Consider the following 14,870-nt stretch of genomic DNA (forward strand, 5'->3'; position numbering starts at 1 on the left):
AACTACAGACACACGATGACTTATAGCACACAAACGAATGACTTCATGCCTGGTAATGCTTTTTAGACATTTCCCTCAGATTTGTAATGCTAAGCTGAGCAACCCTGTTCACTTTTAACCCAGCTACCAATTTTCCTGCATTTTGAGGTTTTTGGTTGATTGATTGTCCTGCTGTGAAAAGGGGGATATGAGGGTGAAATCATGAGGTTCCAGTGGTTGCATGATTATTACATGTATCCAGGCAGCTCTTAAAGGAGGCAGCCTCTGTGAGTCAAAACGTGTTGAAATGAGCTGGACGTGGACTGTGGCAGCTGTGTGTATACGTGTGCCTAAACTCTACTGAACGTTCAGCACATACAGACTTTTTAAATGTGGCATTTATTCTAAAATGAGGTTTTAAAATCATTTCACCAGTGCCAGAGGAAGTTGTTGCTCTTTTACTACATTATGAATTCTTCACGCCATCATTTTGTTGACCATTTGGCATTTTTAAGACTTTTAATTGTATCAAACTCTCAAGTGTCCACTGGTTTCCATTTGTTCTGATACAGTGTCAGTTATTAGGTCTCAGACTCACTTGACAACAATAATGTATCTTCAGCAGAAATAAATACCGACTAAATGTTTGTTGTGATGGTTTAAACAATGCGAGCTGAAGTCAACAGCTGTCTAAACCGCACAGAAATGAATGGAAATAGTTTGTCGTAAATGTGCTGGAGCAATAATGCTGTAAGACAATGAATAGCAGTGAAAATTAGAGGACTGTCTGGATGAAAGGGAGGGAACTGAAGAACATTGAAAGATTCATTTTCTAAAAGTGTTTTGTCAAATTGAAAGTTACTTTGAAAGTAATTACTTTTTAAAAAGTTTTTATTCTTGAGTTTTTTTTTAATAAAGTATTGATACATAGAACACAAACATTCATGGTAACTATAATTACATGTCTGTATCCACTGTGAATTAAACCAGTGCTGGTATAGTTGGTAGAACAGAAGGTATTCTGAATTTTATGTAGCCATATAGATGATATGTGCTTATTTAAATCGTCTCTCCCTGGGAGCGGCTGACCAGACTGCACTGTGCACACTAATCATTCAGTTCAGGAAAATCTCCCTGGCTGTCGGGCTCCTCTGGTGGTTTGTGTCAACCTCACAGTAAAAACAGCCCCTGCTATAAATCAGTGTTCACAGCCTGGTCAGCGACAAGGACAACATGAAGTATTACTATTAACTACAGCCACTTATGGTAAATCTGCCTGCTGTATTTACTAGGATCATGTAGTAGGGATTATGTGCATGAGTGTGTGTTTGAAGAAGAGCAGCACTGTGTGAGAAGATCTATCCATTATATAATCTGTATCCTTTCAATTTAAAACACAGATGCTGTTGCAAACTATATGTTTAACAAAAAGTTAAAATTGAGGATATAATACCTCTAATTTATATCTGTGAAACACCAAGCAGTCAGTACGTTTCAACAACACAGGATAACTAAAATATATATTTGTTGCACTGCAATCAGAGATGTCCAAAACTGAGCAGCCTGGCCGTCTTCTAACGGCGTCTGCCTGAGAAAAGGAATATAGAGGGGAAAGAGAAGTTGTAGCTGGCTGGGTGGGTGAGGTCTGTTTGATATATCATCTCTGCAACGGGCCAGAACTGTTCTGCTGGGTCAGAAACACATTCCAACCCGGTCTGATTGCTCCCATGCTGCAGGTGTGGTTCACTGGATTATTTTTGAAACATTTTTAACCTTTATTTGTTCAGGATTAGTCAATTCAGTACTAATTACAGGAATAATATGCCAAGCAGTCTGTGCCTGCTGGGGTATGGGGAGTAAGAGAGGACAAAGAAACTAGACAAGAAGACATTTGGCAGAGGCTGACTGTAGGAAACCAGACTGAAGCTGAAACGACAGTTTGGGATTTTAGACAGAAAATATTTAGTAAAAAGAAACCTCATCCACAAACATACAGCCAAAGCAATGAGCCATATGCAGAGAGAGAAGTCATTTGTCTGAGGGTTGGATGCCTGTGTTTCTGTGAAGGTCTTGGATAGAACTTTTGATGGATTGTCTGCTTTAAGATTTTCTTTTTGATTTCGTTAAGACTTATTACATTTAAAAGCAGCAGTGAAGTGAAACGAAGAGGAACTCAGGGATATTTAACTCAGTGGAACTTTGGCAGGGTGAAAACGAACTCATCGGTCCAATATTCGTGATAAAACTTTTCATTACATATATTTTCTGTGCTCATTATGCCTCCGCACTGGCAATAGCTGTGGCCTGATCATGTACAAATGCGCATGAGAAAGTCTTGTGTTTAGATTTGCACAATGACTATGCGAATCAAAAAACAACAGCATATAATGCTTGAAATAAAACATCCTCTGGATAAATAAAGGCCAAAAATAACATATTCTCATGTTTTTCAAGAAAAGAAAGTTGTTTCTATCTATTTTAGTACTGTCATCATTCTGCTTTGGGCTTCCCGAGTGATAATTACTGGGCTCAGAATGAAGCAATGTGCCAGTCTAACCAGCCCTTTGTGGCCTTGCATTCAGAACGGATGGGAATCTTCCTCCAGTTGCCCCCACTTTGTCTTTAATTACAGGAACATGCAAGTGCAAAGAGATGAGGCTCTGTAATTACATGGAATGGAAATAGCGTCACATTGTGTTGTTCTAAAGAGATCATTTAAGACAAAGGTGTCAGAATCCCCAGTGAAAAAGCAGCCTTATGTTTTCATTTTGGATCTGAGCGCTATCATTTGCCAGTCGGCCATGAATGAATGTAAAGGCATCACTCGTTACTGCACTTTGCTTCAGTGTCTTCCTGAGATTTTCCACTTCTATGGAGTCTTGTAGATGAATGTTGCTGCTCAGTGACACTTCAGAACCGCAGATAATGGCTAAAATGGAGTGGAAGCTTTATGTGTCTCAGCATGCTCCCATGTCACCATTACAGTAGGAAAATGTCACTATTGTACTGAATTTGAGTAATTTCTCTCAGCTGAACTTTGTATTTTGGGTCATTTTCAGTAAACGCTGTGTCCCATGGCGTGGGAATCATGTTAGATGAACAGGGAAGTGTGACCTTGAACAACCTTGTAACTCACAAAATGACCTTTAACCTCTGACTTGCTGTGTCCTGCACACTCGTACATCACTCGTAATAGTTACTGGGGAAAAAAATGAAACTCACTAATACACATCCGTCACTTCTAAGGGCGCCAGTGATCTCAGTTTTATCATTAATGAATGTGTACATGAACTCTACAAAAAATATTTTCACTTAGCTGAAATGCAAACACACAGGAGTGACTTCAGTAACTGGCCTAGACCACACAGCAGCCTCGAACTACTGTATTTAATAAGAAAGCAAATTAGTAGCTTTATCTTTGACTTATGGCAGAGTGTGTGTGATGTTTTTGAGACCGTTGTTGTCCTGTATGTTAAAGCTTCCATTCTTCCAATATGCTCTGTGATCAAATAATGTATTTCTGGGCATGATCTGGACTTTTTATTGGTCTGTGGTTTCTGTCTTAGATGGCAGTGTAACTGAGATCCTCCGAAAAGTACAAGTAAGCTAAGTGAGAAGAGCAGTTTTAAACCTGCCTGCAAAGCAGCTAAACTATCAGAACAATGTGAGCTGTATCAGCTTTGACACAGATAAATAGACATGGAGTTCAAACCTATTTACCTGTTTCCAGAAACACTAGTTTGCTCAATTAATCACAGGAACAGGACATTCACCTGTTCCATCATATTAAATGGCCATTAGTATGTTAACATGGCTACGTCTAAGTGTATCCTAATGTCATCTGTTCTTACAATTAATTCAGTTTCGCTCTAACACAACTTTACTATATTGCTTAACTCATAGTTACGGCTCCTTCAGGACAAAATGTCTGTAAACATGAAAGGTGAACCTGTCCAAGCCTTAGTGAGTCTGCATCCCTGTCTGTCCTCCATGACCAAAATGTTTAGACTGTGGTGTGACCACCGATACACTCTGACCTCTTCAGTAACTGTGATACAGAAAATACATTGGACTAGTAGTTTTGTTTACTATTGTGTGTGTGTGTGTGTGTGTGTGTGTGTGTGTGTTTCTTGCTGTAGACAGCTCCAAATGTCTTTGGTGTAATTGGAGGGTGCGAGTGTTTCAAGCTAGAGATTCCTGCTGTAGTGATCAAAGCATGCGCGTGTGTGTGCGCGTGTACGTACAAGTGTGTGTGTGTGTGTGTGTCTTTGTGTGTGTAGGTAGACGCAGTATGGGTGGAGGTTAAGAGGGTCCTGCTCTTTCTCCTCTCCTGTCAGTTTTACAGCCAGCGCCTGCCTTCATCTTCGCTCTGCAGAGCGCTCGGAGCAGCTTTTGTTTTGGTGAAATGTAAACAGATGTTGACACATGCTGTAAACACAATTGGCCCATGGGGAGTGGTGTCAGTGAGGTGTGATGTGTGGGACTGCAGCTGTTCCACCTCAGGCTGACTGAGACACCCTACCTCATAGCATGCCCCCTTTACACAGTCCCACCTGGAAGCTGCTGCACTACTGTAGGCCATCTGGAGTTAAGTGCCTTGCTCAAGGGTGGACTGATAGCAGCAGCTGTTTAGGAAATAGAGAGAGACCTGCTCATCCAGTGCTGTGTTTTTTGCTCCTTTAATGAATGAAAACAAAGGGGGATAAAACACATGAAAAACCCTGAATCTTTTGGAGGAGAAAGATCCAGATCCACAGCATCACACATCTTCTCTTTCAGCTTGCTCGCTCACTCTTTCCTCCTTGTGGCTACTTTACTGTTGTGGGAAGTCAAGTGAAGGCACTAAAACCCTAACGAGTAATGAGCATGGTACTGACGATGTGGAAATGGGCAACCAATGTGGCTCTTAGCCTTTTCCAAGTGGATAAACTAGGCCGTCAGTTACAGTGCACCTTTTTTTTTAATTCCAGCTATAATGCTTCTCAGCTTTTTCTACAGACTGGACCCAATCATCTGTTTTCTCACTAAGACATTCATAAAATGTAATTGTTTATTGGACTTAGGGCTATTGGTTTTGTTCTTTTCACCTCACTTTATGTGGCAATGTCAGTAACAAAAAGTTAGATAAGAAAAAGAGTCGTAGACGATTTAACTATTCCCTGAACTTTCCAGCAGTGATTACAGGTCACATACTGACCTGCTGCGTGCACACGTTTCTTACTGATATTGTGTTTTTACCTCATTAAGTGGAGAGAGTCCAGCAGTGGTTTCCAGGCATGTTGTCTATGATAATTGTTTCTTTATGTTGAATTAAAACAACCTGCACAGCAGCACTGATCTGTTTTCTTTGTGGGAGAGTTTTTAATGTCTCTGAATTATGGCTTTCACTCTCACTTTTCTTCTTCATCAGGGGCAGTTTTACCCATGAGGTGCTAAGGCCCAGGTGACAAACATTATAACGTTGGATGTTCCTTATAGCTTCTCTCTCTTTTGGCTGAATGTCTTCAGTGAAATCAGCTGCTGCAGTGTTTATTTTGGTGAAACCTGCCAGCTCTTTGGGCTGAGAATCACTTGTATAAATTATTTTTGTCCGTCTCTGTTTCCCCAATGGACACCCACAGTCTGAGCTCTCCCTCCCCAGGCTTTGGTCCGGCTTATTGGGCTGTAAGGGTCCAGACGTGCAGCCAGCCTGTACAGAGCATGCAGTACTGTTTGGGGCTTCTGTCTGTTGTGTGTGTGCATTACATGAGCCTCTGTGGATTGGTAACACATGAAATAACCTCAAACGACCCTTTACATGCATGGCCATATCATCAAGAACATAATTAGATGGGGTCTTTGTACACGTGTGCTTAAATTACACAAGATCTGCTGGAAAATGTGATTGTGTGTTGGCAGGACAGACTGATCTGTGGTGGGAGGTAGCGAGGCAGCCAGGGAATAAGTTCTGAAACCTGGGCCAACATTTCAACATTTCTCCACCGCCTCTGCTGCTCTGCTTTGGGGCTTGTTTGGAGAAACACAAGAAGGTGGACTTTGGGATGAGAAAAGAGAGGGAGGCAGCAAGTGTGAGTGAAAGTGTGACTGGTTGAGTAACTGAGTGAGAAGGACAGAGTGGGTACATATTGTAGTTACACCAGTCTCTGTTCCTGGTGCAGAGCGAAATCACATCAGAATAATAGTCAGAGTCAGATAAGATGATTGATACCACCACATTTAGCAGCTGATTATCTTAACACAAAGATGAGACAAAGAAGGGAAGGGAGTGAGAAACGTTCTCCAAAAACACTGGATTATTCTGGATTATTCTGACCCAGTGTCCAGTTTCCTGAGGTTTATGACCCCAAACCACATGAGGGGTAAAGTGTCAAAATCAGTGGAGGCACCAAGAACGAGCAGAACAGCTTCAGTGACGTTTAGGATTCGACTGGCTTTATGTTAGTTTACATGTTAGTTTATTGCTGATCTTTTGCAATGGATTTTATTTTTAAAGCATCAACCTTACACACACCCACTCACACACACACACACACAGTGCTGGTACCTGTTCATATGATTGTAAGTGCAAATGTGACTGCAAGCTGCACATACAAAAGCAAATAACAGATGTAAAGTGTATGCAGAGATGAAAGAAAGGAAGGAAAACAGAGGATGAGAGAGGAAAAAAATGTGCTGCATACTGGACACAGAGGGGGATTATTTTCCTCTTGTGTTGTAACAGCTGTGGCTGAACAGAAAGAAAGTCACCACCAAATATTAACATGTTGCTGCGCTGGGCTTTTACATGAGAAAAGTGCTTATCATTAGTGCACATAAGGAGGGAAGAGAAACACACACTTAATTGTTTATGTGGTGCACATTCCACCAACTCCCAGTAGTGGGTGATTTTGGCTTTCTAAATGGAGTGTGGTAAAACTACATCATTATTCACAATTGTTCACCACAACCCAGAAAAGGACAGAGAAACTTCACCCCAAATGTGTGTGCACGCTCAAACTCTGACCCTGATCAAACTCTGTCCCGAGGGCACAACGACATTTACAGTTTCAGCTCAGACTTCAAGCCAAGTTCTGCCTTGAAACAACTTGAAAAACTTGTTGCTGTCACCAAGAGATGTGAATGTGAGATTTGATTAGACTTTTTCATTTCCCTGAAGCAAAAACAGATTTTTTTGATAAAGTACCTTTCCACTTTTGGAAAGCTGTAGGAGACTTGGGCCTAAGTGTTTTTCTACCATACTTTATGCTGATTCTATATAGTTTGAAGGGCAGAATCTACCTACTGCTTCATAAGTTATTGTGCCTGCAAGACCTAGTTCATTTTTAATGACAAACAGTTATGCATTGCTAAGGTTGTACAAATGTTTCCTGCTTTTTCACTTTCACCTCTCAGCTATTGAGAAATACAATGCTTCAACCAAAAGTACCCATAATTCTGCTGTGACAGCACCAAGACGTGGGTTATTGTTAACCAGGACTAACAGGACTTTAAAAATAAAATCTGCTTTTAATATGACGAATTTCCACATACTTGCCTACAAAAAATATCTTAAAGATATGTCAGCTGCCGTAGCGACCAAACCAAACAGTCATCTGTTCGTCCTGTTTGCACGATGAACATCTGTCCTTCCTCTTTCCAGTCTATAAACACCACACACAACAGTTCTCACACCTCTCACACAAGAGCCCAGGATGCTGGAGAGTTTACCAGGCTATCAGTTTGTTTGCTGAGCCCACATAATTCGGGTTTCATTGGATTTTGAGACCACATGTGGGTGGGATTCATGATGGCACTATAACAGCGTCTGTATGAGGTGTCCGTGTTTGCTGGTGACGTTTTATGATTCCTTTTCAGAGGATTTGCAGGTGTGTGGCCTTTAAAGCTGATGGAAACAGGGAGTCTGGCTGATGGTCCTCCAACAGATGGGACTCTGAGTCTGAAAGAGGAACTAGAGTTAGGAAACATGTCTCAGTCTTGGTTTGAGCTAAATGAGCAAAGCTGTGTTTCTTTAACGTCTCCTGACAAACCTCAACCGAGTCACTTACCACAAACTGTTTTTTGAGTTGAATTTTCACCAAAAATGTCTATAAAATGATGAGAATTTACATATGATATGATGGTGCAGCCAAAAAAGTTGTGAATTTGAATATTACAGATGTACGTTATATTGGAGAGACAACTTAAAGCTGCAAGGCAAAACAAGGTCACACATGTTGCAGCTTTTTAGTCTGATTATAAAGGTTGCAGTTTGAGGGTTTGTCAACTGTCACGGACAGTAATTACGCTGAGAGTTTATACCACATCTTTTAATTAGTGCCAGTACATTTCTTTAATAAAACCTTTCATGCGGCGTCTGCCCTTTACACACCAATGAAAAGCAAAACAGTAACAATCAAAGAACAATCAGGGAACTCACTGGTGAGTAGACCTCAAAAAAATGCCTTTGTTTTTATCCTGGCATCTGACAAAAGTGGCAACTAATTCAGAGGTCGGTTTTTATGTTTCTTGGAATATAGCGGGATCTGACCCTGCTTGCTCTCTGAACTCCTGCTGAACTCAACAATCCTCCACTAAAGCATGCTGGATCAAATGCCTGCTGTATTACAGTGACAGCAGGCAGTATGTATTCCAGTGGTGTTTGGATTCGATGATGAATGAATATGTTGATTTTTAGGATTAGTAATACGTGATGAGTTTATGTGGATCAGAATGTTTTGAAGAAAAGAGGACATTTATGTAAGAGCTTTAATAAAAGTGTGTGTGTGTGTGTGTGTGTGTGTGTGTGTGTGTGTGTGTGTGTGTGTGTGTGTGTGTGTGTGTGCGTGCGTGTGTGTGTGCGTGCGAGTGTGTGTGTGTGCGAGTGTGTGTGTGAGTGCGAGAGAGAACGAGAGAGAGAGAGAGACCTCATGTTGCCTCATGCTGGTCCATCTATTCCACTTTAACTCTGGCCAGATGTGGCTGTTGCTTTTCATTACCGTGCATCTCCATCTGTCTTCCCTTCTTTGGCAAAAACGTCAACTTTCACGCTCTCATCACCTTTTCTGTGCTCACCTTTCCTGCAAGTTCAACCATTCTCACAAGCTGCCTGACAAACAGAAACTATGGCATATACTGTATAGGCAGCACACACAGGTTTGCATGCACACGCCTCACAAAAATATCCATTTCAGTGTTCAGTAAACGGAAATGAGAGGAGTGTGTCAGTGACCCAGCTGAAAATGTCTGGCATCAGTTTTTGAATATTGTGTGTGTGTGTGTTTACACTGGGCGTTGTAACAGGCCTGTTGCTGTGACTGATCCAGCTCATTTCCTCTCCACAGACTGATCATCTGTCATCTGACGGGTGTGTGTGTGTCTACTATAACAACACGTGGTCTCCGAGCATGTCTGTGTTTATACATTAAGTCATGTCCGTACACATACTTTTTGGTGTCCGTTTCACGAGAGGAGCTTAGAAGCATTTTCAGGAATTGAGGCTGAAGTGTTTTTTTTTTGTTTTTTTTTATTGGTTGATTAGGAAGTTAAGGCTTTTGTAACCAAATTAAATGTTCAAGGTTCCATCCAGAAAAACATGATGGCTGCTTTAGTGCATTGTTTTACATAGTTTACAGGCAAACTCACAAAGGTCTTCTTGCCTTCTCACGTCCATCCAACTACACTACTATTACTACTGTAATCGGTAACTTGTCTCTTTGGAGAAGAGGTTTATAAAACACATGTGCAGAAAAAACAAATGCATGTGAAAAGCAGATTAAGTGCTGATGACAGATGACATTAGTTGTCTCGGCAAGAAGCTTACTGCCTGTCAACATGTCAGCATGAGTTTCTCAAGTTGCTCACTAGACTAAAAATTGATGGAGCCCTAATGACTTGTTGCTCATCTCACTCACAGCGTGACTGTGGGTGATGTTTGTGTCAGGGAAGACAAGTGTGAGGTAAGGAAGTCCCTCTTTGGCTCAGTGGCAGTAGAATAGTCTCTGTACTGTGGAGCTCCCAGAAGCCATTGTGTGTAACTGTAAAAAGGATAAACTGGACACTGCATGATGGGAAAGTTCTTGTTTCCTCATATCGTCTTGATAAATTAAGACTAACTGCAAGTCTTGTAATGATCTGTGTTGACATTGCTGTTCAGGTGCCTCCTTTACACTGAGCTGAGAGACCTGTATAGGCTTTAATGTCTTACTGGTGTCAAACATGAGACCACCCTTTTTCTCTTTAATAATGGAAAAGCTTTATATGACAACATTGTTCCAAAAACTAAAAAATGACAGGAGAAAGAACATGTCTGTGTTCTTGCACAAACCGGACGTGATTCTTCACTCCTAAGATTTAAAGGTCCAATTCAATCTTACCAGGACAGAAACAAAAGGCCATAAGTTAGTCAGCACTGTCATTCTAACCCCCTCCAACACAAACCCCTCAGCTCTCATGCTGTCCTGTGGTGTAGAAGAGGAAGCAGTCTTTAACTTTAATCTTCTTTCTTGATCCCCTCAGTCTGCAGCTCCTACTGTGTGTTATCTGATCGTCACAGACCCATTAACAGCTACTTCCTGATAACATATGACAGGATTTTCTGATTATCAGCAGCGAGGCTGACGTTGGCGATCTGCTGAAAAAAAGAGATACCAAAACATTTTGTTTGTGTTAAGTTTATATACTACATGTGAACAGAATGGCCATAACAGCTCTAGATTTATTAGCTGCTGTGAATAATTATTGTGCAGTTTTAGTATATTTCAGTTTTAACTTTTTTGTTCAGACAAAAATAATAAAACAACCCAGATCTTGGGGTCTGCACTGGGGTCCACATGTGCTGCTGTTTGCCACAGTGTTTCAGATTTAAACTATTCTCTGGAAACACCAGTGACCAGTGATGTGTCTTTTTATCACTTACGAAGTCCTAAACACAGTTAACTTCTCACTGAGCAATACTGTGATGAACCCTAATGAAGATGCTCTGCACAGTGGAAATGGGAGCCTTCTGGAAGCAGTGATTCAGCAGTATGAGGTGGTCGAGTGCCAGCTGCTGAAAGACAACACTGGTGAGAGAACAGCTCTGTCACGGCTGCTGTATCAGTAGCAAAGACCACCCGCTTCCACCGAACTGCCTGCTCTCATGCCAACAGGTATTTTTAGCAGCTTGATTGCTCAGTCTTGCTGTTTGGCATGACCCCTTTCTCCTTTCACACACGCACAGAACACAAGCACTGACTTCAGATGTTGTTATAATTACTACTAGTAGTAGTAGTACTTGCTTTTTTGCTTATACATACAACATCAGCACAGTAACATCATGCAACAAGTGATCCAGTTTCCCCTGTAAACACTTTAGAGCCAAACTCAGTCTTGTCCCATTTGGCTTTGTCAGTGTTCTGTTTGAAAAGTCTTATGGTGAGTAGAGTCTGAATTCTTCGAAAATCACTGGTCTTTATCTGAGGCAACAGATTCCCATTAAATAGTCAGGAGCTGGAACATATTGTTACTGTGAGTGAGACAGTACAGTGGTATAGTAATTACTACTCAGAATGGTCAGATGTCACTTTGGATCTATATGTTGCTGTTGCAGGTGCAAATGGAGTTGAAGTGAAGCCTTAAGGACAAGATGAGTGTTAAAGACATGAAGGTGCCGTGTGTGTGTGTGTGTGTTGATTTGCTCCTAAGCAGCAAGTCTGTCATGATAGAGCACAATTTGCTGCAGAAGGAGAAGCCAGCAGGCTGCAGACTTTTCAACAATAGTGTTGTTTGATTTTATTAATCTTTCAGGTTAGCTTAGCTTAGCAGAAAGAACCGATTCCCTTGGTTCTGCTTTGTTGTGCTAATATTCAGAGGACAGTACTTACAGTAGTGCAGTAGTAGAACTAACCAGTGTTGTGGAAGTAGGCAGTGAGAGAAACTCTGCACACAGACTGAAAGACATACTTTGCAATTTCTCCTCTTCTTCTTTTCCAACAATAACAAGGCCAGGCCTTGACTCATTCCTTCCACACTGCTCTTCTCTCTTTATCTCCACCTTTTTGGGACTTTCCCTAATCCTCCTCCTTCGTTACAAACACCGTCCTGGTTTAGGATAAAATCTCCCTTCTGGATTTGGACCTTCCACCCACACAACCCTCTCCACCCAATTTTCCTCCAGTTTCAGTATTTTTCCCCTCATAGGTCAAATCGTTGTGGTTAGAGCTGTAAACGTTAGATGCATTAGCCTGACTCAAACACTGATATGAGTCTGAGTATTGTAATATATTACACATAGAAAATGCTGGTCACTACTTTTTTCCAATTGCAAACAGCTGTATTTAAAACTTGCATAATGCAGTCAGTGTAGTGTTTGTGTGTGTGTGTGTGTGTGTGTGTGTGTGTGTGTGTGTCCAACATGTTTGAAAGGTTTCACAGTTTGAAATCTGAAAACATGAACTCAGTTCCTTGGTTCCTGACCAGATCAACAGTTTGAGTCTGATCTAAACTCCAACTAACTTAACTATAAAACAGAAAAAGAGTTTTTTATTTAGTTTGCCTTCCAGCCCTCTTCGTCAGTCCCACTTTAGCTACTGGACAGCCAGAAGCACTTAACCTGTCTGCCTCAGTAAATATCCAAGTGTTTCCTCTATGGACTCAAGCACAACAATAGGAAGCTGAAAGTCACCCTGAGGTCTGATTTAAGGCAAATAAACTCTGGCTTGTTTATGAAACAGTATTGTTTGGCACCCAACATACAGTGGACCTGTTACTGTCTCTGTAATTAAAATAATGACTAATAATTAATTGCTTTTAATGACACCAGTGGCAGCAAACTGCAGGTGGTGGGTTAGAAATTCTGACTTCTGACCTTTTAGATTGTTTTCAGGAACCAGGATGGGATGGGAGGGCAAAGAGCAGTGAGGAGTACTTTGTGATGTGAGCAGAAGCCTCTTCCAGCTGAAATTCATTTTCATATCTAAATGAAGGTGAGATGTGTATAAAATAATTTATTTATTATGGAGGACCAAGTGAGTTTTGCTCTTACTAGAAAAGTGAACCTTGCTGGTGTATTGATCTACGTCCAACAGTTTATTTGCAATAATAAGTGTAAATCTGTAAACCAGCAAGCAGTGATTTCACAAATGGAGCAGAAACACTGATCCCCAGTGGGGCTGAAGTCTGTTTGCATGCATGTAGTTGGCACAGACAATGAAGACTGATGTGTTTATGATAATTTGCTTATATACCACTGTATACCCATTCATGCTTTATCACAGTTGAAAGTGTAATCAGTCATGATGTGGTTAAGGTGAAGGGGTGATGAGTTGGAGCCAGTTAGGACTTGGCTCTGAGATGAATGTGTGAAGCCACTGGCTTACTGTCAGTGTCAGGAGGATTCCCAAGTGTTTGTGTGTACACTTTGTGTGCATGTGTTTGTATGTGTGGGGGATTAGGAGTAAAAGGAGGAGACCATTAGCGACATTAGTCCTCCTCTCTCCTCCCCTCCGATAGACATGGATCTCCCGTCTTTTGGCTCCATCCCAGCCAGATCGTGGGAAGATCCCCCTGCTTGAAAGCAAAAATAAATAGATAAATAAAATTTGATAAAGTAAATAAACCAATTCAGAAAATCTGCCCAATCACCACAGACTCTATGTATTTAGATACAGATAAGAAAAAAGACCCTTGATCTGTGTGTGGACGTGTGTAACTACATATATCTGTGAATTATGGAAGAGCTGTTCAATTTAATTGAATCTCTGTGTTTTTCTTGCATTGTGGGGACTGAAATCTGTTTACCCACTTATTTGTGAGACTTTGCCTTCCTTGTGGGGACCAAATGCTGGTCCCCACTGTACAAATTATGAATTTTAAGATGATGCCTTTTTTTAAGGTTAGGGTTAGGCAGGTTTGCAGGAAATGAATCTAATTTAGTGTAATGTAATAGAGTGTAATAGAGTGTAATGTAAGCCAATGAGGGGTGTGTGTGTGTGTGTGTGTGTGTGTGTGTGTGTGTGTGTGTGTGTGTGTGTGTGTGTGTGTGTGTGTGTGTGTGTGTGTGTGTGTGTGTGTGTGTGTGTGTGTGTGTGTGTGTGTGTGTGTGTGTGTGTGGTCCCTGCACTGTGCAACTGTGGTCAGGTTCATCCTGTTTTCTTCACACATCCATGATGGAGTTCTACCTGTGAGTAGTTTATTAATTTATAGATCAGGGACATCGGTTAATTTCAAGCAAAGTTAATTTGTCAGATTTAGTTAAAGGACTCATTTTTCTCTGCTGTGATGGACTGGTGACCTGTCCAGGGTGTCCCCCTGCCTTTCACCCAAAGACAGCTGGGACAGGCTCCAGCTGATCCCTGTTATTAGGAATAAGTGGTTATAGATAATGGACAGATGGATTTTTCTTCCTGGACAGGTTGATGTTAAACAGCATAAAATCCCTTGATTCATGTTACATGTTAGGACAAAAGCCAAGCCATGAGGCACACAATACAATTTAAATATTAAACTTTAGCATTAGTAACAACCATAGCAAATCAATTTAAATGAGCATTCCCAGTACTTTAACACATTGCCTCCCACACATTAGGGAAAAGCCGAGTCAGCAGGGATTTAGGAGAGAAGGCAGGAAGGAGGCTCTTAGTAACTGCTCAGCCATGACCCTGCTGAAGACCAGCAGTCATTTTCCACTCACATACTGTAACTCCCTAGTGTGTTTCTTTACTGAGAAGGTTAGTCAGTCATATTTGGACGCCAAGGTTGGTTTACTGAATAGTGATATGATCCTGCATTCAAACAGGAATCTCCAGATGCCTCGACCACAACACACCACACAGGCGACTTTGCCTCTCTTGTTCTCTTGTTGACCCAGTGGTTTGTCCCCCTGGTGTGATGTTTGGCTGCAGAGATTTGATCAGGAAGCGTTAGTGAGAGGTGAG

The sequence above is a fragment of the Mastacembelus armatus genome, chromosome 1 (assembly GCF_900324485.2).
Source record: "Mastacembelus armatus chromosome 1, fMasArm1.2, whole genome shotgun sequence".
NCBI classification, from domain to species: Eukaryota; Metazoa; Chordata; class Actinopteri; order Synbranchiformes; family Mastacembelidae; genus Mastacembelus; species Mastacembelus armatus.